Genomic DNA, 24,230 nt, shown 5'->3' on the forward strand with positions numbered 1-24,230 from the left:
CACAGTCCCTTCTCCTGCGATTCACAACGTCTTTCCATCAGCCTGGTGGATCTCTCCGTCTTGAGGTGTGAAGGAGATAAACAGATGCTTATCTTTTGCCAGATGGTGGGTGCATCCCGAATCAACAATAAATCTGGCTTTGGCCTTTGGAGCAGCTTTTACAGCAAGCAAAACCTTGTTTTCCACCGGCGTGGGCTTTTGCTGCTTGCCCCCCTGCTCCTGGCCATCAAACAGGCATCTGTCTCTGTTTACTTCTGGCCTTCTGGCCTCTGCAAAGACGATGACCTTGGCTCTCATGGGAATCAGAGCTCTCAGCTGCCGACTCCTTGGCTCCCCCTGGAGGCTGGAATGCTGCCTGGGATGACATCACAGTCAGCTCCCCCTGCAGCTTGCAACCGGTGCCCTCAGCATCCCTGCATTCACTCGCATTCTGGGAAACAGCCAGGACCTCCGATGCAGTCAAACTCTGGGCTGGGATGACTGGCAGATGAGCTACTTTCAAAGCATTCCACATCTGACGTGCTGTCGTATTGCCAGCTAGCGTAGCAATTTCCTCCAGAGAGACGGACAAGACAATTACGTCTATGGCCCTTGAATCTTGGGCCCTCCATCTATCTGTCAGAGGAACTAGTGGGGCTTCACACACAGTATGCCACACTCTAAACTGACGAAGTAGACTCTCACAGCAACTTGCCCAAGTCTCATAATTGTGCCTGTAACTTTGGGCACTCAGTGCCTTCAGAGGCTTGGAAAAACTCCATTCCAGGCTTTTACTTGAGCCGTGAGCCTTTATGCCTTCAAAAACTTCTTATCTCGGCAGCTCATAAATCACGAAGCGCGGCTCCCAGGTCAATTAAGCCAGCCGGACATCAAAGTCACTCTGCCTCGGCAATTTTTCCACATAACTCACAGCAGTCTGTCGCAGTCTTACTCTCCTGTAAGTGCTGTGAATCTGGGACCATAACCTGTTGTTGAGATACTGCCAGGGAGACAAAGGCCATCATGACCCAACGTCGATTCCGGACGATCCATCGATCTCCCGTAGACACGCAGTATCATTCAATTAGCAACACGAGCTCCAGAAATAGCTTGCCACATTCCAGAGCTGGTGCACGCTCTATCAGCAGAATTTGCACAGCGAAAGATGCACGCAGGAGAGCATTATTTACAACTTTATTCAGCATTGGTCAGAACAAAGAAAACATGACTGCCTGCGTTGATGTCTCGGGCACATAGAGAGAAACGAAAGCAATAGACAAACAGAAACTTCCTGTGAGCAGGAAATACGTAGGTTGTGAATCACAACAGCCTGTCCCCTTTTTAAGGTGGAACGGAAATATCCTAACAGACATGTCATCCCTACTCCACTAGAACAGCCATGGTCATCCTTGCCGTCACAAACTGATAAAGGAGAGGGCTCTGAGCACTTGTTTATACAGCTGGGTTTTGGCTCAAGAGCTCAAGTTAAAGCATTCTAGAAATGCTCCCTTGGAAACAGAAAAAAGTGGATTTTGGGTCCCTGCACAGAAACCCATTCCTTCAATGGCGTATGCAGCCGAAAAATAACCGGGCCTTGTACTTGGACCAACAGATACTTCTTAACTTTTATTTTTGTTGTTGTTGTTGTTTGGATTTGGCATAGAATGTCATATGTTATGGGCCTTCTACCATCACTGCTGGGAGGCAGCAGCCTGCGCCAGCCCCCCAGTGCCCTTCACACTAAGAAATCTGCACAAGGGTCTATGGAGTAAATAGCCTTACAGAAGGAGGAGATTGCAGCTGACTGGATGTTATAGAGTCTTTGCTGCGCGACCCAGCTCCCTAAAATGTACCAAGTATTGCAGAACCTCAGCCTTGGTAGGGGGTGTGTCAAGCCTAGCATTTTTTAATTTGCCTTGAAACTCCATAAAGTCCAACCAAGCCTTTTTATGATGTCTAAGCGTGGATGGGACTACTAAAGCCAATACTCACTTCAGGACATCATGTTCCAAAGGTGCTCCAGGAATGGCTGTGGCAATTGCTGCGCCTCTGGTGCTAATGAGCGGAAACAGTCCATCTGAAAACGAGACAGAGCATGCGCGATGTCATTGTTAACCCTAGGTGTAAATTTGGCAGAGAAATAGGTGATTAATTCTAAGCACAAAAGGACAAAGCACCGGAGCACGTTTGCCACCCTAGGAGAGTGTGATGATTGTTTAGACAGGACACTGACAACCGCTTGATTGTCAGTCCAGAAGCATACCTGGTGATTCCTGAACTCATCAGCCCACAAGTGCACCAGAACTACGATAGGAAAATTCTAAGAAGGTGAGGTCACGCGTGATAGGTTTTCCTTGCCAGCTGGTAGGCCAACGCTGAGCACACCAGCATCCCCTAAAGTAGACACCAAACCCCAGGGAACCAACTGCATCAGACTGTACCTGAAAGTCTGAACGCAGCATCAAATTGTCCTGCCACAAAGAATTCCCCTGTACTTATCCAGGAACTTTAACCAAACCTCCAGGCCTTACTTGATCACTTTAGAGAGGCGCACTCTGTGTTGAGGAGCATGCAGTCCCGCTGACAGCTAGCCAATTTCCTACAAAAGGGGCAGCCAGGGGGCACTACCCGGCATGCAAAGTTGAGGTGACCCAAGAGTGATCGACTCTGCCTAAGGGTGACCTTCTTGAGAGGAAGAAGTTACAGAATTAATTCCTTAAGTGCTGCTAGCTTCTCCCTTGGTAGGCTGATGTCTGTGCGATTGTGTCCAATTCAATACCCAAAATAGGTTATGGTCGAAACTGGACCCTCTGTTTTGTCTGCCACCAAAGGTACCCCAAGCTCCTCAGCCAGGGAGGTGAAAGCCTCTAAAGAGAAGCGCAATCAGGGCTATTACTAGTGATGAGAGAAAAGTTATCGAGGTAATGGGTCACCCTTTCAGAACCAGTTCTAAAGCAAAGGGCCCAGTCTAAAATTGTACTAAATGACTCAAAAGCTGCACAAGCTACTGAGCACCCTATTGGCATAAATTTGTCTATGAATAAGCCCTAAACCTAAAACCTAGCCACAGAAAGTCCTCTGGGTGAATTGGCAGGAGGCAAAAGGCTGACTCAATGACACACTTAGCCAAGAGTGCTCCCCTGCTGAACCTGCGAATAAGCTTTTATAGCCTGATCAAAGGAGGCATATTTCACAGAACAAGGCTCCTGTGGTATTGCATCATTGACTGAGCCACCTCTAGGGTAGGATGGGTTGTGGCTCATACGATACTCTCCTGGAGACTTTTTAGGGACGATGCCTAAAGGTGAAATGTGTAAAGCCAGTATAGGCGGCTCCCTGAAGGGGCCAGCCACCCTCCCAGCCAGAATTTATTTGTTTATTTTCTTTTTGCAATAGCTAGCATTTCCCTAACTGGTTTGTTTGTTTTTTGTTTGTTTGGTTTAGGGGGTCCCCTGAGTTAGGAGGGATCTAAGACGTGAGAGCTTAACAGAAGAGAACGCCAAAACCATGGGCCAAATTAATACCGGTTTGCGGCTGAATTAATACCGGTTTGTGGCTGTTCTTTGGGCTGGTCTGTGAGCATTTCAAGACCCCTGGTGGAAATGCCCCCTACCGCCCAGAAAGGGCTGTTTACCTTTAAAACATGAGGACACCGGGTAGTTACCTAGGCACTTTTCACATTCATGTGCATACTTACAATTTGGCCCCTGGCACACACCCAGCAAACCTCACGGTGAGGGACTCGCTTAGCTTTGAATTTCCAAACTTAGAGGGATCTGGCTGCTTCTTTTCCACATAGGGACCCACGTGCTCCATCCTGTAATTCTGGTAGCTCAGGTCCCAGCAGGTGGTGGGCAGCAGGGAAGCATTTCTGAATTGTCCTCGGAATCAGAAGGCTTACTTCTCTTGCTCTTCTTGGCCGAATGCTTCTTCTTACTTAGACTTCTTTCTCCCTTGCCCATCATTGGAGACTGGTGCTGTTCTGCAGCCGCTGACACTTCCTGTTGCCCCTGCATCTCTTCCTCCGATGATGTTTCGGAGCCCCCTTCCGTAGTAAGGTTGTGAATCCTGTAGAATACTGGGAAAGTCTGGGGTATAATGAGAGGCAGAAAGGTTATAATTGGTGGGTTTCTGGATGAAAAATCGGCTCTGGATCCATTCCAGTCCGGCTTCCGCGCTGGTCATGGGACCGAGACGCCTCTGGTCGCCCTAACAGATGATCTCCGCAGGCAGCTGGATCGAGGCGGCTCGGGGCTGCTGATTCTTCTAGACCTGTCAGCAGCCTTCGACATGGTCGATCACGAACTTCTGGACCACCGCCTTGCCGACGTGGGGGTCCAGGGCACAGTCCTTCAATGGCTGCGCTCATTTCCCTCCGGTCGGGGACAGAGGGTGGCGCTTGGGGGGGAATTGTCATCGCGCCACTCCTTGGTGTGTGGAGTGCCTCAGGGTGCGATTCTCTCCCCGATGCTTTTAAACATCTTTATGCGCCCCCTCGCCCAGCTTGTCCGGAGTTTTGGGCTGGGCTGCCATCAGTATGCTGATGACACCCAACTCTATCTGTTGATGGATGGCCATCCTGACTCGGCCCCAGACACACTGATCAGATGTTTGGAAGCTGTGGCTGGATGGTTACGTGGGAGCCGGTTGAAGTTAAATCCTTCGAAGACAGAGGTCCTCTGGCTGGGACGGAGCGATATGGGATTGAGGGGGCAACTCCCATCTCTTGCGGGGGTGCAATTAGTGCCAGCACCGTCCGTTAAGAGTTTGGGTGTAATCTTTGACACCTCCCTTTCCATGGAGGTCAGATTGCATAACAAAGGCGGCATTTTTTCATCTCCGGCAAGCTAAGCAGTTGGCTCCTTACCTCTCTCGCCCTGACCTAGCCACTGTGATCCACACAACGGTCACCTCCAGACTGGATTATTGTAACTCACTCTACATGGGGCTCTGGTCCATGGGGTCACGAAGAGTCGGACACGACTAAACGACTAAACAACAACAAGCACAACTGGGAAAGGAAACATCTATGCTCCTATCATGTACTAAGGAAGAGGAAAATAAAAGTACCCAACTTTACACAGAACCCTTTTAGCAGATCTTGAGATAGTTTGAGTGAGTTTGCTTCCTTAGACTAAAGAATGCAAGTTCCTAGAGAAATGATCTTTAAAGGAAAATTGAAGTGAACAGTTTTTTCCTAAGATAGGGAGAGGATCTTTTATTAAGCATAGTTAATTCAATTGACATAATCACTCACAAATGATTAAAAGAGCCATAGAATTAATCAATTAAAATAAAATTAAAATTAAAAGGAATACAAAAGTGAACATTTTTTCTGAACTTGCCTAGGAACAGTAAGCCTAATTAAGATTTTTTAAAACAACCACACATAGGAAAGTGAGATTCAAGGTACCTTTAGAAAAGATTGCCCCCCCTCCCTGTAGTTTCCTTTTAAAGGAATCTTACTCAGGAGTAAATTTACCTGGCACAGAAGTAAGAAGGGGGAAAAAACTGAAAGAGACTGATACAAGGGGGGGGGGGCATTTTCCAAGAAAAGAGGCCAGGAAGTCTTATAGAGGCTGGTATCAGGGCTCAGATAGACAATTGCTGGCTATGGAAGCTTCTCCCTTTTAATAACAATTTTCTTAGAAGGAACACCATATTTTCATAGGCATATGCTTAATGAAATACGTACACTGCATATTAGCTTGAGAGAGCAGTTGGCTCAACTAGGCTTTTGCAGCAGAAACATTAGTTTCTTCACAGCACATTTCAAAATACTGGAAAAAAAGACTGGAACACGGATGTAGGCTCACAAACTCAAAAGTTGCAACAAAACATCATTTACCGTCAACTTAAAATCATAATCCTCACTTAAGCTACTCGGAGGAAGACTCTTTGGAGCCTCTCTCAAATAACAAACATTTGCACGCTTCATTCTCATTTTTGTCCTGTTTAAGATTGCTAAGGCCCTTATATTTAAAAATTTTGAAGCAAGCTTGCAATTTTAAAACTATGTGCATTTAAGAACAGTTTGTGGATGCCAAAGCCAATGTAAACACAAACCCTTTACATATTTCTAAATCTTTGAGTACATCTCTTATTCATTTTTTTTAGAGAAACTAAGATCTCTAATGCGTGGGCTCTCAGGCTGGGCTGTTATTATATCTACTGCCTTCTGAGCACCATTAAGTTTACGGTTTCACATTCTAGCTTTAGGTTATAGTTTATAGTTTAACAACACAAATTTGATGTGTTCAGCTCTCCCTAAGGGTTCACACCCTGATTTTGTTGAAGGATCTCTGAGGTGGCCGCTGTGCCCTGGGTTCCAGGTGGTGGGCCTAAGCCACCCACTAAAAGTTACAACGGTCTCGCAATTTGTACTTGGAAAGACCATTTTGCCCCTTTATTTTATTTCATTTTATTTTTCCCAGTTGCAGATGACAAACTGGAGGGGCGTATCAGAATCCTCTCTGGGGCAAAAAGGCTTCATGGAAGCTTTGTTGCCAGGAGGAGTCCAGCTAGGGTGTTTAGAAGAGTGAGCTCCCATTTTCCCTCTAATACTGAGGGGGGGTTGCTCAGTAGATTACACTAGGAGATAGAAAAACAAGCACAAGAAAGGGACAGAGAAGGGGGGGGTAGAGAGAAGAATATTCTATCAGTACTTGATTTTTTTTTCTTCAACTAAAAGGCAATCCCTGCCTACCAGAAAACCACAGGCACTAGCCTGGAAACCACGGGTCTCTCTAACCCGGTAAAAACCACGGATTCGGAATTTATTCAGCGCTGCTTACAAGACTAATACTCCGAGGGAAGACGTGGGGGAAAGAGGAAAGGAGACTTTCCACGGTTTCCCCGGTCGGGCTCCGAGAGGGAAATCGGGAAAGAGAAAAGGAGAGAAAGAGTTTAGGACGTTTCTGGGCGACTCCGAGGAAAAACGTCAGAAAAACAGTAAAAGTTCCGCGGTTTCCCCGGTCCGAGAGGGAAATCGGGGGAGGGAAGGATAGAGTTTAGGACGCTTCCAGGCGACTCCGAGGGAAGACGTCAGAGATGGAAAGAAGAAAAGCCCAGCTGTCGTGGAGACGTTACTTTCCCACCCCCTCCCAATGTATTAACTTCAAACCATACTCACATTCGTAGATGTCCCTCGTGGATCCCGGGATCCTTTCTCTTTAGCCAGCTTGACCTTGCCTTTGCTCCCCCTGGCTGGGCTTTTGGTGACGATTGATTACCGCCCGCAAAGAGGAGGTAGGGAGAGGAAAAAGGGATCCCTGGGCTAAGGTTGCCCAGTGGCACCCGATCCCCTCCATCTCCCCCCTCACCTTCACAGGAGGACCAAGTGTCCCTGAGCATGGTCGCCAAACTGTTACCGGAAAAATCTGAGGGCTCCCTTGGACAAAACAAAGACACCAACCAGGATAACTTGGAGCAAAACAGCAGCCTGTAGGGTTGGCCTTTATTGAACTGTTGCAACAGGGTGTTCCCCTCACTTGCAAGAGAGAGAAAAGACACAGAAAAATGGTGTGCAAGGCCTTATAAAAACTTTTGAAATTCTCATCCTGTAGGTCAAGCCCACCCCCAGAAACATCATGCATACATCACAGAAAGGAGGGGTTGAGGGAGGGGTGGTGGTGGTAACCTGAGTGTCCTGTCACCTGGCTGGTTCCCTTCTCCCCCTCCCCATGAGTCATTTTCCAGGTGACAGAGGGGACTTTGCAGTTTCCTGCCCCCAGAGGGAAGAGCTGATTATTGTCCTTTGTTCCAGTCTGTGCCAAATCCACTCCCATATGCAAGTTCTTGTGATCCTGATTGTCTTCTGTCTGGGACCATCAGGTTTATAGAATCATAGAATCATAGAGCTGGAAGAGACCACAAGGGCCATCGAGTCCAACCCCCTGCCAAGCAGGAAACACCATCAGAGCACTCCTGACATATGGTTGTCAAGCCTCTGCTTAAAGACCTCCAAAGTAGGAGACTCCACCACACTCCTTGGAAGCAAATTCCACTGTCGAACAGCTCTTACTGTCAGGAAGTTCTTCCTAATGTTTAGGTGGAATCTTCTTTCTTGTAGTTTGGATCCATTGCTCTGTATCCGCTTCTCTGGAGCAGCAGAAAACAACCTTTCTCCCTCCTCTATGTGACATCCTTTTATATATTTGAATTTGGCTATCATATCACCCCTTTACCTCCTCTTCTCCAGGCTAAACATGCCCAGCTCCCTTAGCCGTTCCTCATAAGGCATCGTTTCCAGGCCTTTGACCATTTTGGTTGCCCTCCTCTGGACACGTTCCAGTTTGTCAGTGTCCTTCTTGAATTGTGGTGCCCAGAACTGGACACAGTACTCCAGGTGAGGTCTGACCAGAGCAGAATACAGTGGCACTATTACTTCCCTTGATCTAGATGCTATACTCCTATTGATGCAGCCCAGAATTGCATTGGCTTTTTTAGCTGCCGTGTCACACTGTTGGCTCATGTCAAGTTTATGGTCAACCAAGAATCCTAGATCCTTTTCACATGTACTGCTCTCAAGCCAGGTGTCCCTCATCTTGTATTTGTGCCTCTCATTTTTTTTGCCCAAGTGCAATACTTTACATTTCTCCCTGTTAAAATTCATTTTGTTTGTTTTTGCCCAGTTCTCTAATCTGTCAAGATCGTTTTGAAGTGTGATCCTGTCCTCTGGGGTGTTAGCCACCCCTCCCACTTTGGTGTCATCTGCAAATTTGATCAGGATGCCCTTGAGTCCATCATCCAAGTCGTTGATAAAGATGTTGAATAAGACCAGGCCCAAGACAGAACCCTGTGGCACCCCACTAGTCACTCTTCTCCAGGATGAAGAGGAACCATTGATGAGCACCCTTTGGGTTCGGTCAGCCAGCCAGTTACAAATCCACTGAGTGGTAGCATAGTCAAGACCGCATTTTACCAGCTTCTTTACAAGAATATCATGGGGCACCTTGTCGAATGCCTTGCTGAAATCAAGGTAGGCTACATCCACTGCGTTCCCTTCATCTACCAGGCTTGTAATTCTGTCAAAAAACGAGATCAGGTTAGTCTGACATGACTTATTTTTCAGAAATCCATGCTGACGATTGGTGATCACAGCATTCCTTTCTAAGTGCTCACAGACTGTTTGCTTCATGATCTGCTCCAGAATCTTCCCAGGTATTGATGTCAGACTGACTGGGCGGTAATTATTTGGGTCCTCTCTTTTCCCCTTTTTGAAAACAGGGACAACATTTGCCCTCCTCCAGTCTGCCGGGACTTCGCCTGTTCTCCAGGAATTCTCAAAGATGACTGCCAGTGGTTCTGAGATCACATCTGCCAGTTCTTTTAATACTCTTGGATGCAGTTCATCTGGCCCTGGAGACTTGAATACATCTAAACTAGCCAAGTATTCTTGTACTATCTCCTTAGTTATTCTGGGCTGTGTTTCCTTTGCTGAATCATTTGCTCCAAATTCTTCAGGTCGGGCATTGTTTTCTTTATCGGAGAAGACTGAGGCAAAGAAGGCATTGAGGAGTTCAGCCCTTTCTGTGTCCCCTGTTTGCATTTCACCATCTTCTCCTCTGAGTGGCCCCACTGTTTCTTTGTTCTTCCTTTTGCTACGAACATACCCATAAAAGCCTTTTTTGTTGCTTTTAACCTCTCTAGCCAGCCTGAGTTCATTCTGTGCTTTAGCTTTTCTGACTTTGTGTTCCCCCCTTTTCCATTTTTTGTACACATCCTTTTTTAATCTTAACTCAGTTAAAAGTTCTTTAGATAGCCACCCTGGCTTCTTTAGGCACCTTCCATGTTTCCGTCTCATTGGTATTGCCTGACGTTGTGCTTTTACTATCTCCCTCTTAACAAACTCCCAGCCATCATGAACTCCCTTTCCTTTTAGTATTACTGTCCATGGGATCTCACCCAGCACTTCCCTAAGTTTTATGAAGTCGGCTTTCTTAAAGTCAAGAAATTGAGTCCTAGTATGCTTGGCTGCTCCTTTCCGCTGTATAGTAAACTTCAGAAGAGCATGATCACTCGCGCCTAATGATCCTTCCACTTCTACCCCACTAACCAGGTCATCAACATTGGTTAGGACCAGATCTAAAATGGTTGTTCCTCTTGTTGCTTCTCCCACTTTCTGGACAATGAAGTTGTCTGCAAGGCCAGTGAGGAATCTGTTGACCTTATGCTCTTGGCTGAGTTTGACATCCAACAAATATCCGGGTAATTGAAATCCCCCATTACTACTATCTCCCTTCCTTTTGCATGCTTGGCCATCTGTTCCAGGAAGGCATCATCTATGTCCTCCGTTTGGCTTGGGGATCTATAGTAAACTCCCACAATGAGATCTCTGTTATTCTTCTCTCCCTTAATTTTGACCCAAATGCTCTCACTTTGGCTTTGAGGTTCTAAATCTTGGATCTCTTCACAGGTATACACATCCCTGACATATAACGCCACTCCTCCTCCTTTCTTGTCTGGTCTGTTTCTCTGAAATAGATTGTATCCCCCCATTATTACATTCCAATCGTGGGACTTATCCCACCAGGTTTCAGTGATGCCTATTATGTCATATTTAGTTTGCTGTACCAAGAGCTCAAGCTCATCTTGTTTATTTCCCATGCTTTGCGCATTAGTGTACAGACATTGAAGTCCATTAATCATTCCCCCGTGTCTCTTATTTAAGGATTTTTTCCTCCCACCACTAGGTCTGCGTGCTGTTTGCTCCATTTGGTCTATGACATTTGGATGATCATCTTCATCAATTGATAGACTCCTACCTTCAGGAGCACTGTCTCCCTCCCCCACATTAGTCAGTTTAAAGCCCTCCTGATGAGGTTTCTGAGATTCTTGGCAAAAACATTTCTCCCAACCGTTGTGAGGTGCAGCCCATCACTTGCCAGAAGTCCATCTTCAAGAAACTGCAGTCCGTGATCTAAGAATCCAAACCGTTCCTGTTTACACCATTTGCGAAGCCAGCTGTTCACTTCCACTATTTTTCCAGCACGCTTCCCGAGACATCTTGTCAGGCCCACAGATCACTGCTTCTGTTCCCCTCAGTAGGGAATCCCCTATCACCACTACACGCCTCCTCTTAGGTTTGGTCGGGGTTCTTCCGTGAGCTGTCCGTTCCAAGGTCGCCTGCACATTCCCTGAGGACTGACTTTGCTGCTCGTCTTCATATACCTGATCGACTGTAATGAGGGAGAGATCCTCAAATGGAGTCTGCTCTTCGTCTTCCATGCTAGGGGAGAGGACTAGGGGAGAAATATGCCTCGATGCCGGAATTGGAGGCTTCCATTATTCTAAGCCCAATACGCAATCAAGATCCACAGCTTTTGTCAAATTTTGACCCGCTAGCAGTACCGACGCAAGATGCAGCTGTTGACCTGCTACCTGTACAGCCTATACGGGTCTGCAAAACCCTTGCTCTGCAAAAACCAGCTGAACATCATGATACATCAGCTGAACAACATGATATTTGTAACAGTGTCATCAAAGATCCTCTGGGCCAAATCAACCTATTGGCCCCTTAGTTAAAGCTATCACACCTACCTAGGGACCAGCGACCTCAAACCTGGAACCACCAAGCAGGGCAGAAAGAGGAGGAGCCCAGCTCAGGAGCCTCAAACCACCGGAAAAGAGATTGACTGCCACTATTTCCACCATCACCCTATTTCCACATCCTTTCTTGGAATGTGGCGGGATGGCTATCTAAGCAGGGTGATGTCGACCTTCTGGATTTCCTTACAAAATTTCAGATTATATGTCTACAGGAGACATGGTGTCTAGATCTCCATGTCCCTTCTTTACAGGGATACGAAGCCTTTGCTACCCCTGCGATAAAACCAAATTCCCGAGGCCGACCTAGTGGTGGTTTAGTCACTTTTGTTTCTACCAAGCTAAAGTGCAAGGGCCGGCAACAGCAGTGGGTGAAGAGCAACAATTTACAAATCTTACTTATTTCTAGCAGTGAAGGAGGAGATTTCCTTTGCTTTAATATATATATCCCTCCCATAGGCACCCCTCCCCAGTCGTTACAAATCTGGGAAGATTTAGAGCTATGTTTGGAGAAGGCTGAATTAGAATTCCCTGGTGTCAGGGGTTCAGAGACAGAGGCACAGGTGAGGGGGGAGACGGAGAGCGATGGGAAAGAATCCCAGGACAGTGAGGAAGAGGATGACAATGACTTGAGGTCTTCCATGAGTCTCTCAAGTGAATCGGAGGATTCCCAGAAGGGGGCGCCCCTAGTCAGGCCAAGGGGGGTCACAGGGGGGACCTGCCAGGAGCAGGGAAGCAGCAGGGAAACCCCGAGTGGGAGTGGGAGATCGGGGCCGGCTTCCCAGCAGGAACGAAGTGAAGAGAGTGGAGTTCCCAGTGTGACACACGGAGCGGAGCAGGAAGGAGACAGGGGAAGGAGATCGGGGCAGGACGTCCTGCCGGAAGAGGCGGAGAGTAGTACAGGGAGTAGTGTAAGTGTCAAGAGGAAGGTCAGGGGTAGTGAACGCACGCCAAGTTCAAATGTGGAGGCGCGCGGAAATGGAGAGAGCCCGGAGGAGGAGCCTGGCCCCAAAGCATGAAGGAGGGGGGAACAGGCATCTGAGGAATCCGCTTCAGGAGAGAGCAGGAGGGAAGGAACCCAGGGGGGCAGAAAGACCCTGCGGAAAAGGAAAGACAGGAAGAGGTGGACTAGCACAAGCCTCTTAAGCTGGTGTAGAGGCGGGACCGATTCAGAGGGGACTTCAAACGTCTAGGCTAAGAGACGCGGGGCTGCGCGCCTCGGTTGTGGAACCAATAATGAACTGCAATAAACATCCTTGTATATAAGAAGAACCTGGCGTTGGTCTTTTGTGAGCTGAGACCTGAGGCAGCCCTGACAGTAAGTCCCCTCCCAAAGATACGCAAAATTTTTTTTTGCAAAGCTCACGAAGTTTGGCAGCCATGAGTATGGAGCAGCAGATAGCTGAGCTACGCAACGCAGTCTCCCAGCTTACCACTGAGGTAGCGATCTCCCAGAAGAGGGGGGAAGAGGCGGAAAAGCGGTGCCAAGATCTGCAAGCCAGGTGGGATCATGCATGCCAGGTGGGGTTCCCGGCGGCCAAAGCTGCTGGAGTAGCACTGGGCAGAAGAGGAGGCAACTTGGTAGCCCACTTCGATGGGAACCTGAAGCAGTACCCCAGTTTTAGAGCAGACGTAGAATATGCGTTGCATTTGCTTCGCGACGACTTTAAAGATGAGGAGGAGAAAGTGGGTTTCATTGTGTCCCACTTGCATGGGGAAGCGAGGGCTTGGCTGCGCAATCTGTGGCGCGAGGATTGCCCTGCTCGAAGGGACTCTGATGAATTTATCAAATGCATGGACGCTTGCTTCCAGTCTAGCGTGGATGTGGATGTAGCACGCCAGCAGATGCATGGTTTAAGGCAAGGCAAGGCTTCAGTACGTCAGTACCATGCTCGCTTTTTCGCCTTGCTGAATGTGCTGCGATGGGAGAAAGATTCTCTGGCAGTCAGAGACTTGTTTTGGGAGGGGCTCTCTGGCCCTGTGAAAGACGAACTGGCAAGGGGGGACAGACCTAAAACCCTGGCAGACGTGGTGCAGCGGGCGCTTGCCATTGGAGTACGCCATGAAGAACGCCCTTGGCGCAATGAGGGGGGTAGCCAGCTTCACACACCGTCTAGAGTGCCTCCTTTCTTTCCCAGAGATCCAGGACGTACGCGTCCCTCACCTCAGCTGCAGGCAGGGGAGGAACCGATGGAACTGGGTAGTGCAAAGGCTCAGTCAGCGGCCGGAGACCCAGCGTCCGGAGCAGTCAAGACAAAGCCTCCTAGAGGGAACAGGAAGTGTTACATCTGTGACAGTGGGACGCACATGGCCAAAGAGGCTCCGGCAGCACACTGCAGCCTTAGCAACAGTAACTGCAGCAGCACAACATGAAGAGCAGTTTCAGGGAAACGACAATGCCTGGCTGGAAGCAGAAATGCTGGGGCACAGCCAGGCGAGCCAGTAGGGCAGTCCCCAGCGCTTTTGCAGCCTACAGACCCCCTGCCACCTAAGCCAGTGGTGCAGCTCACTGCAACTCTCCAACTACCTAATGGACGCACCCTAGAAGTCCCCATTACAATTGACAGTGGGAGCAACGCAGACTTCGTGGGGGTGCACTTCGTCAAGCAGCATTGCATAGAGCTCCTACCAGCCACGCTGCCTTTGAACGTCGTCACGGTGGATGGCAGGAAGTTGCTGGGTGGGCAGGTGGTGCAACAGACGCCACCCATGGTGATGCAGATTGGCAATCACCGAGAAATCATCAGTTTCAACGTCACCCGCCTGTCAGACATGCCTATAGTGTTAGGCATGAGTTGGCTGGATAGGCACAGCCCAACCATGGCGTGGTACCAGCGGCAGCTCACTTTCGGCTCGTCCTACTGCACGCAGCATTGCATCCAGACCTGTCAAGAGGAGGAGGGCCCAGAGGAAGGGCAGCAGCTGAGGCTCAGCATGGCGCAAGCTGTACCCCTCAAGTACAAGGGGTTTTTGGAGGTTTTCTGCGAGAAGGAGGCTGACCAGTTGCCACCCCACCGGCCCTACGACTGCGCAATTGACCTCTTGCCAGGGACAATGCTACCGACTGCGAAGCTGTATTCCATGTCCGAGGACGAGCTGCAGGAGCTCAAGGAGTTCATAGCTCACAACCTGCAGCGGGGATTCATCCGAGAATCGAAGGCTGTAGGGGGCAGTCCTGTGTTTTTCGTGAAGAAGAAGGACACGCCCCAAAAAAGGCTGATCGTGGACTATCGCTTCATAAACTCGAAAACAAAGCCTGCAGCCTTCCCCATGCCCAAGATTGACGACCTGCTCGGGACGGTGCGGAAAGGAAAGATCTTCACCAAGTTGGATCTCCGCGGCGCATACAATCTCATACGCGTGCGAGAGGGTGATGAGTGGAAGACGGCCATGTTCACACCGTTGGGCACCTACGAATACAGAGTTATGCCGTTTGGTCTCCAAAATGGCTCCCACTTCTTCCAAGCTTTTATGCATCACGTGCTAGCGGGACTCCTCTACAAGAAGTGCGTATGTTTCCTCGACGACATTCTTATCTTCTCGGAATCGCCGGAGGCTCACGAGAGCGACGTTAAGGAAGTCCTGCAGAGGCTACGGGAGCACAGGCTCTACGCCAAACTGGAGAAGTGCCAATTCGACGTGACGGAGGTGGATTTTCTGGGCTATAGGCTGTCCGACAGGGGACTAGCCATGGACAGCGCCAAGGTCTGCGCGGTGTTGGACTGGAAGAGCCCGCGAACGCGGAAGGAGGTCCAGAGGTTCGTCGGTTTCGCCAACTTTTACCGCAAGTTCATCAGGGGTTTCGCCAGGGAGACGGCAGCTATCACGGACACTCTCAGCTCCAAGAAGAAGAAGTTCACCTGGACGGACCAGGCGGAGCAGTCCTTCAGAAGACTTAAGAGTCTCTTTGCGTCCGAAGAACAGCTGTTACACGTGAATCCCGGCAGGCCCATGAGGGTGGAGACTGACGCATCTGACAGAGCGGTGGGGGCCGTCCTCTTGCAGGAAGACCCGCAGGGGTACTGGAGGCCCTGTGCTTTCTACTCCCGGAAGCTCAGCAAGTCGGAACAGAACTACACCATCTGGGACAGGGAGCTGCTGGCCATCCACGCAGCTTTCAAGGCATGGAGGCACTTTCTCATCGGAGCCAAGCACACCGTGCAGGTCTGCACGGACCACAAGAACCTAGAGTACTGGCGCACGGCGAAGCTACAGAGCCAGAGGCACATACGCTGGGCGGAGTTCTTTGCGGATTTCGATTTCAGGATAGAGTACATCCCAGGCGACAACAATGTCATAGCAGATGCGCTCTCCAGGAAACCGCAGTATCTCGAGGAAGCGGCACCGGCGGCAGCCAGGCACATTTTTGCACCACAGGCGTGGGCGTGCGCTTCAGCCGCCGTGGACCTGGAGGCGGTGCAGCGCGCGTTGCAGGCGGATCCGTTCGCACAGTCCAAAATGGAAGAGGTGCGGAGAGGCACGGCGAAGGACGACGAGTTCCAGATACGCGACGGCCTGCTGACCCGTAAAGGTGCTCTCTACGTTCCAGGAGATGATCTCCGCGCGAAGGTTCTGCAGCAGTTGCACGACGCACCCAGCGCTGGCCACTTCGGCAAGGAAAAGACGACGGAATTAGTGGCCAGAGACTTTTGGTGGCCCCAGATGCGAGGGGAGGTCGCGGAGTACGTCGCCAGGTGTGACACATGCCAAAGGTCCAAGCCAGTGCACCAGAAGCCAGCGGGACTGCTGGAACCGCTGGAGACGCCACTGCAACCGTGGGAGAGGGTGGTGCTGGACTTTGTCACTGATCTGCCCAGTTCGCGAGGCAAGACGGCGGTGCTTGTGGTTGTAGACCTGTTCACCAAGATGGCGCATTTCATTCCTTGCGCGAAGGTGGCGACAGCGGAGCAGACCGCCAAACTGTTCATTGACCACGTGTTCAAGGTGCATGGCTTGCCACGGTCCATTCTGTCCGACAGGGGGCGCCAGTTTGTGTCCAGCTTCTGGCAGAAGCTCCTAGGGATTCTGCACGTCAAAATCAACCTGTCGTCGGCGAGACATCCGCAGACCAACGGCCAAGCGGAGAGGGTCAACGCGATCATGCAGCAGTACCTGAGATGTTACGCCAATCAGCGACCCGCGGCTTGGGTGGATTACCTGCCGATGGCTGAGTTTGCCTACAACAACACGAAGCACGCGTCGACGGGGGTGACGCCGTTCTTCGCTAACAATGGACGGCATCCCAGAACCTTCCCGGGGCTCGTAACGACGGGGGAGGGGGCGCCACAGGAAGCCGACCATTTCGCAGCAGAATTGCAAGAGGTCCACGACGAGCTACGGAGACATTTGGAACTAGCCAAACAGGCCTATAAGGTGCAGGCAGACAAACACAGGAGGGAGGGGGAAGACATCCAGGTGGGAGACTGGGTATGGTTAGCGGCCCAAGCAATGCCGGCCAAGTCGTTAGCTAAAAAGAAGCTAGGACACAGGCAACTAGGGCCGTACCAAGTTGAGGCCAGGATCAATCCCGTAGCGTTTCGACTGGCCCTCCCCGAAGGTTCCAGAATGCACCCGGTCTTTCATAGGTCGGTGCTCACCCCTTACAGGGCCCCACACAGATTTCAGGAGTCAGGGACGGCACCAGAACCGAGCAGAGAGTCGCCCAAGAGGGGGAGGTCACCTAGGGACGAACCAATCAACGAGGTCACAGAGATTCTGGACTCGAGATGGGGGGAAGAGGGAGTAGAATATTTTCTCGCCAGGGAGGGCGCCCCGGCCAGCGCCAACAGTTGGGTGCCGGACTACGCTTTGGACGAACCCCTCCTCAAGGACGAGTTCCATGCCCTTTTCCCACACAGGCCCATGCCAGCACAGTTTTTCGACGATTGGCTTTTTACGCCCACACTTTCCGCCAGCACCTTCCGAGGGTTCTCCTCCGCAGAGGAGACGACGCCAGAGTCGAGCCCTCCAAGGGGATCGTGTTCGGGGGTGGACACCGACCCTTCTTACTGGTGGGACGACCAACCAGAAGAAGACTGGCGCACGAGGTGGCGGATGGGTCCTTGGCAAGCAGACCCCACCCAGGCAACAGGGGGAGGGGAGGACGTGAACATGTTGGGAGAGGACCATGGGTTCGAGCACACAAACAATGAACTGGAAGCAGAGGAGATCGACGTCGACGACCTGTGTCCGGCAGCGACCTCCGCAACGACGGAGCCCCCGGAACCTGCGCCCGAGCAGCGGGAGGGGGGAAGGGGGGCTTCGAGGGGGGATGGATGTCAGGGGTTCAGGGACAGAGGCACAGGTGAGGGGGGAGACGGAGAGCGATGGGGAAGAATCCCAGGACAGTGAGGAAGAGGATGACAATGACTTGAGGTCTTCCATGAGTCTCTCAAGTGAATCGGAGGATTCCCAGAAGGGGGCGCCCCTAGTCAGGCCAAGGGGGGTCACAGGGGGGACCTGCCAGGAGCAGGGAAGCAGCAGGGAAACCCCGAGTGGGAGTGGGAGATCGGGGCCGGCTTCCCAGCAGGAACGAAGTGAAGAGAGTGGAGTTCCCAGTGTGACACACGGAGCGGAGCAGGAAGGAGACAGGGGAAGGAGATCGGGGCAGGACGTCCTGCCGGAAGAGGCGGAGAGTAGTACAGGGAGTAGTGTAAGTGTCAAGAGGAAGGTCAGGGGTAGCGAACGCGCGCCAAGTTCAAATGTGGAGGCGCGCGGAAATGGAGAGAGCCCGGAGGAGGAGCCTGGCCCCAAAGCACGAAGGAGGGGGGAACAGGCATCTGAGGAATCCGCTTCAGGAGAGAGCAGGAGGGAAGGAACCCAGGGGGGCAGAAAGACCCTGCGGAAAAGGAAAGACAGGAAGAGGTGGACTAGCACAAGCCTCTTAAGCTGGTGTAGGGGCGGGACCGATTCAGAGGGGACTTCAAACGTCTAGGCTAAGAGACGCGGGGCTGCGCGCCTCGGTTGTGGAACCAATAATGAACTGCAATAAACATCCTTGTATATAAGAAGAACCTGGCGTTGGTCTTTTGTGAGCTGAGACCTGAGGCAGCCCTGACACCTGGCATGGATATCCTGCTGGCAGGTGATTTCAACGCCAGGATAGGAAATGACATTAATACGTACTGCTCTAAATCCCAGTTCCTGCCAGAGGCAGATTGGTTTATTCCCTGGTCCTCTGTCAATAAGGTCTTGAATAAGGCAGGCATTACATTAATGGAGACTGCCTTCAAACATAATTTGTATAATTTGCATGGTACCCATATGGACAGGTCAGGGGGTTTCTTTTCTTTTCTTGGACCTAGAGGTGCGAGCGTTATTGATTATATCCTGGTCTCCCCAAAACTCTTGGAGAGGTCACAGGGCTTCAGGACTTTCAATAGAATTGAGAGTGATCATCTTCCTATATCAGTTTCACTAATTCCCCGTGGTTTGGAGGATCCGCAATACCGCAATCACTGTGCAGACCCACCTCCAACTCTGGCCCTTCGTAGGCGTAAATGGAACAGCGACCTGGAATCTAAAATCAAACTACACCTGCATTCATCAGACTTACTGGCCTTGAGAGACCAGTGTATCTCATCTAATTCTGACCCCTTTTCAACATTTCAGCAGGTCTCAGAGTCGCTCTTCCCACTACTCACGAATTCCAACCCTCCCAAACAACAAAACAACTCGAGGGCCTGGTTCAACAAAGACTGTAGGAATCTAAGATCTTTGCTTAGGAAATTACAAAATAAGGTAAAACAGGAAGGGACCCTGTCCTCAGTGGAAAACCTGCACAGGTGGCGTTCTCATTATAAAAATACTCTAAAATTTAAGAAATCCCTCTACAGAAAGGAACAATGGGAGGCACTTGACAAAGCGATCAAATTGTGGGACGACAAAAAGTTCTGGGAAATAATTGCTCAGGGAGTTTCACCCAAAGGGAAAATTGTAACCAACAGTATTTCATCTAACTTATGGTACCAACATTTTCCCCGGCTATATACAGCTCCAAACATTGCTAAACCGAGCCAGTTTCCTCCTCTTAAAAATGATCTATTAATGGGCTGGGATCCTGTTACCAAATCAGAATGTTTACAGCTAATTAAAACACTCAAGAATGGCAAAGCTCCCGGTGAAGATATGATTCCTCCTGAGGTGCTTAAATTAAATGCCTAGTGGTGGGCTGCTATTTTGGCCCAACTTTTTACAGCAATAAATGATACATGCAAAATCCCAGAAAACTGGAAACTGAGCCTGGTAGCCCCCATCTATAAGAAGGGAGACCCCCAAGACCCCTCAAACTATCGCCCCATAAGTCTCCCGGACATTGTGTATAAACTTTATACTCGATACCTGCTAAATAAACTGGTTGACTGGGCTGACCACTCTAACTTGCTTAATCCGGAACAGGCAGGGTTTAGAAAGGGCCATAGTACAACAGGCCATTGTTTGGTACTACAGACAATGATAGATAAGTATACAAAGGTACATAAGAGCAAACTTTTTGTGGCTTTTGTAGATCTCACATCCGCTTTTGATTCAATCTGTAGGGACAAATTATGGCAAAAACTATATGAAACAGATATTGATAGACGACTTCTTATCAGAGTTTGCAGGGCAGCGGCGCGCGAAGTTATACGCATCTTTTAGAATTAGGGGAGCTAGTCTCAAACGTTTGTTGGGGGAGACCTAGGGTTTTTTTGTGGGGGAAGTTATTTGTCCTGTCTTCAAGCTTTTTATGATGGAGGACCTCTGTAGCCACCCCCAACGACACGATCTCAAGATGGAAGGGGAGGGAACAGCTGCAGTCACCTGCGATTCCTGCGCAATGTTTGCCATCTTGCCAAAGGTTGCAGAGGACAGGGTCACACTTCAAAACGACCTTGACAGATTAGAGAACTGGGCAAAAACAAACAAAATGAATTTTAACAGGGAGAAATGTAAAGTATTGCACTTGGGCAAAAAAAATGAGAGGCACAAATACAAGATGGGTGACACCTGGCTTGAGAGCAGTACATGTGTCAGGGGTTTAGGAGCAGAGGCACGGGCAAGGGAGGAAACAGAGAGCGAAGGGGAGGAAGCAGAAGAAAAGATGAGTGATGACGACGACCCGAGATCTCCCAGTCTTTCCAGTGAATCAGAGGATTCACAGAAAGGAGCACCAGTGGCCAGGGCAAGGGGGGAGTCAAGGGGGGCACCCCAGGAAGATAGAGCCAGAAGGGACTCAGGGGGGAGCAGCTGGAAATCGGGACCAGCGTCACCGCCAGGAAGCAGGGAAGAGGAAGGGAGCCAGGGGGGAAGCGCTGGCAGCTCGCCACAGGAGGGAGGGCATGAGTCAGGAGTGGCCACACCTCCATCGGGGAGCGAAGAAACGGTTAAGAGGAAGGTGGAAGGTTGGGCGCGCGCGCCAAGTTCAAATGCAGAGGAAGGCGGCGCAGTAAGCAGCCCCGAAAGGGAACCAGGTCCTAAAGCCCGGCGCAAGGAGGCAGGAGGGTCCGGGTCAGCGTCAGAAGAATCCCGGAAGGAAGAAGCCCCGGGGGGTAGAGGGACCCAGAGGAGGACAGTCAGGCGGAAAAGGTGGAGCAAGGCTAGGATATTAAGTTGGTGCACAAGGGGCGGAGATTCAGACGGAGCTTCGCCGATCTAGCTACTAGACGTAGAGTTTGCGCGCAGCAGCGTGAGAATGGAAACTGTAATTCAATAAAGACTTTTACTTAATGATCGCTGGCTAGCGTGATCCTCTGTGAGCTAGGATCTTCAAGCAGCTCTGACAGTAAGCTCCGTCTCCCCATTGTGGGCATCTACAGCCTCGAGGAGGGGAGAGAAACAGGTGCCTACTAGCGAGCTCACGAACGGCAGACGACATGACGGCTGAGCAGCAGATAGAGGACCTTAGAAAAGCAGTGGCACAACTGAACGCCGAGGTTCTCGCATCCAGGAAGAGAGAGGAGGAGGCAGCTGCCGCCTGCAGGGATCTCCAGGTCAGGTTAGACGTGCTGACAAAGCAGACACCCCGGCAGGAGGGAATTGGGTTGGCGAGACGGACAGGCGGGCTGGTCTCTCACTTCGATGGGAACCTGCAACAGTATCCCAACTTTAGAGCCGACGTACTGTGCGCACTGCAACTGCTGCATAAAGACTTTAGAGATGAACAAGAGAGAGTGGGGTTCATCATGTCCCATCTGCATGGGGATGCGAAAGCATGGCTACGTAATTTATGGAGAGATAAGGATCCGGCGCTCCAGAATGCGGATGCCTTTATTAAAGCGATGGATGGGTGCTTTTTATCAAGTATTGACGTGGATCTGGCACGGAAGGAGGTGCATGGGCTGAGACAAGGGAGGGCCAGCGTCAGGCAGTATCATGCCCGCTTTTTCGCCTTGGTCAGTGCCCTGGAATGGGACAGAGATTCGGCTCCTGTAAGAGACCTCTTTTGGGAGGGGCTGCACAACTCGATTAAAGATGAGATCGCGAGGGGGGAGAGACCCCGAACCACCCAGGAGGTCGTTCAGAGGGCACTGGCAGTGGGGGTGAGGCTGGAAGGACGTCCGTGGAGCAAGGACGAAGGGCGTGGAGGGCGCGAACCAGCCGGGGGCCCCTCCTTCCTTCCCAGAGAAGCAGCGCGGGCGCAATCCACGCCTCCGCCAGGAGGAGGAGCCGAACCTATGGAGGTTGGAGGTGCAAGGGCTCAGTCAGCAACCAGAGCCCTAGCACCGGCAGCAGTGAAAGCGAAGCCTCCTAGAGGGAACAGGAAGTGTTACGTCTGTGAGGAACCAGGGCATATGGCAAAAGAGTGTCCCCAGAGGCCCCACAAGCTCACTGCAGCCTCAGCAATGGTGACTGCAGCAACGCAGCAAGGAGGACAACAGCAGGGAAACGACGCAGTCTGGCTGGAGGAAGAGGCACTGGGGCCCAGCCAGACGTGTTAGTGACGCAGTCCCCAGAGATTTTACAGCCCGTGAACCCCCTCCCGCCCAAACCAGTAGTGAGGCTCACAGCATCTCTCCAGCTGCCCAATGGAATCACCATAGACGTGCCAATCACCATTGACTCAGGCAGCAATGCGGACTTTATAGGGCAGGACTTTGTCGACAGGCACGCTGTGCAGTTGCTGCCGGCCACACTGCCCCTGCAGGTTGTCACGGTGGATGGCAGGGAGCTGCTCGGGGGGCAAGTGGTGAAGCAGACGCCACCAATGGTGATGCGACTTGGGAATCACAGAGAAATCATCAGCTTCAACGTCACTCAACTATCTGACACGCCCGTTGTATTGGGCATGAGTTGGCTGGACAAGCACAGCCCAACGATGGCTTGGTACCAGAGGCAGCTGACCTTCGGCTCTTCCTTTTGTGCTGAACACTGCATTGTGCCCAGGCAGGAAGGAGAGGAAGAGGAGTCACAGCTGCTGCTAGGCACGCTGCAAGCGATTCCCCACAAGTACGCTGAATTTTTGGAAGTTTTCTGCGAGAAGGAGGCAGACAGGCTACCCCCTCACAGACCATATGACTGCAAAATTGACCTGCTGCCGGGGGCGGCGCTGCCTAAAGGGAGACTGTATTCCATGTCAGAGGACGAACTGCAAGAACTCAAGGAGTTCATTGATCATAATTTGCAGCGCGGCTTCATCCGGGAGTCCAAGGCAGTGGGGGGCAGTCCCGTATTCTTTGTTAAGAAGCGGGACACGCCCCAAAAGAGACTCGTAGTGGATTACAGGATTTTGAACAGTGTGACTAGGCCATCGGACTTCCCCATGCCCCGAATTGACGACCTCCTCGCAAAGGTACGGAAGGGCAGAGTGTTCACCAAGTTGGACCTGCGGGGGGCGTACAACCTCATTCGCATGCGGGAGGGTGATGAGTGGAAGACAGCCATGTTCACGCCACTGGGGACCTACGAATATAGAGTTATGCCTTTTGGATTGCAAAATGGCTCCCACGTTTTTCAAGCATTTATGCATCACGTGTTGGCGGGACTTCTCTACAAGACGTGCGTCTGTTTCTTAGATGACATCCTGATCTTTTCGGAGTCGCAGCAGGAGCATGACAAACACGTCAAGGAAGTGCTGAGCAGGCTAAAGCAACATAGGCTCTACGCCAAGCTGGAGAAGTGCCAATTCGACGTGACGGAGGTGGATTTTCTGGGCTACAAGCTGTCTGACAAGGGGCTCGCCATGGACAGCGCCAAGGTTCGAGCGGTGTTGGATTGGAAGAGCCCGCGCAACCGGAAGGAGGTCCAACGGTTTGTCGGCTTTGCGAACTTCTATCGCAAGTTTATCAAGGGCTTCGCGATGCAGACGGCGGCCATCACTGACACGCTTAGCTCCAAGAAAAAGAAGTTCATTTGGACAGAGCAGGCGGAGCAGTCCTTTCAGGCACTCAAGCGTCTCTTCGCGTCGGAAGAGCAGCTGCTTCATGTCAACCCCAGCAAGCCGATGAGGGTGGAGACAGACGCTTCGGACAGAGCCGTGGGGGCGGTCCTGCTGCAGAAAGACCCGCAGGGGGTGTGGCGACCGGGAGCGTTTTACTCCAGGAAGCTCAGCAAGTCCGAGCAGAACTACACCATATGGGACAGGGAGTTGCTGGCCATTCACGCAGCGTTCAAGGCGTGGAGGCACTTTCTAATCGGCGCCAAGCACACGGTGCAGGTTTGCACGGACCACAAGAATCTAGAGCACTGGCGCACGGCACAGTTCCTGAACCAGAGGCAGATACGTTGGG

This window comes from Podarcis bocagei (genome assembly GCF_964188305.1).
Source record: "Podarcis bocagei genome assembly, chromosome: W".
Taxonomy (NCBI): Eukaryota; Metazoa; Chordata; class Lepidosauria; order Squamata; family Lacertidae; genus Podarcis; species Podarcis bocagei.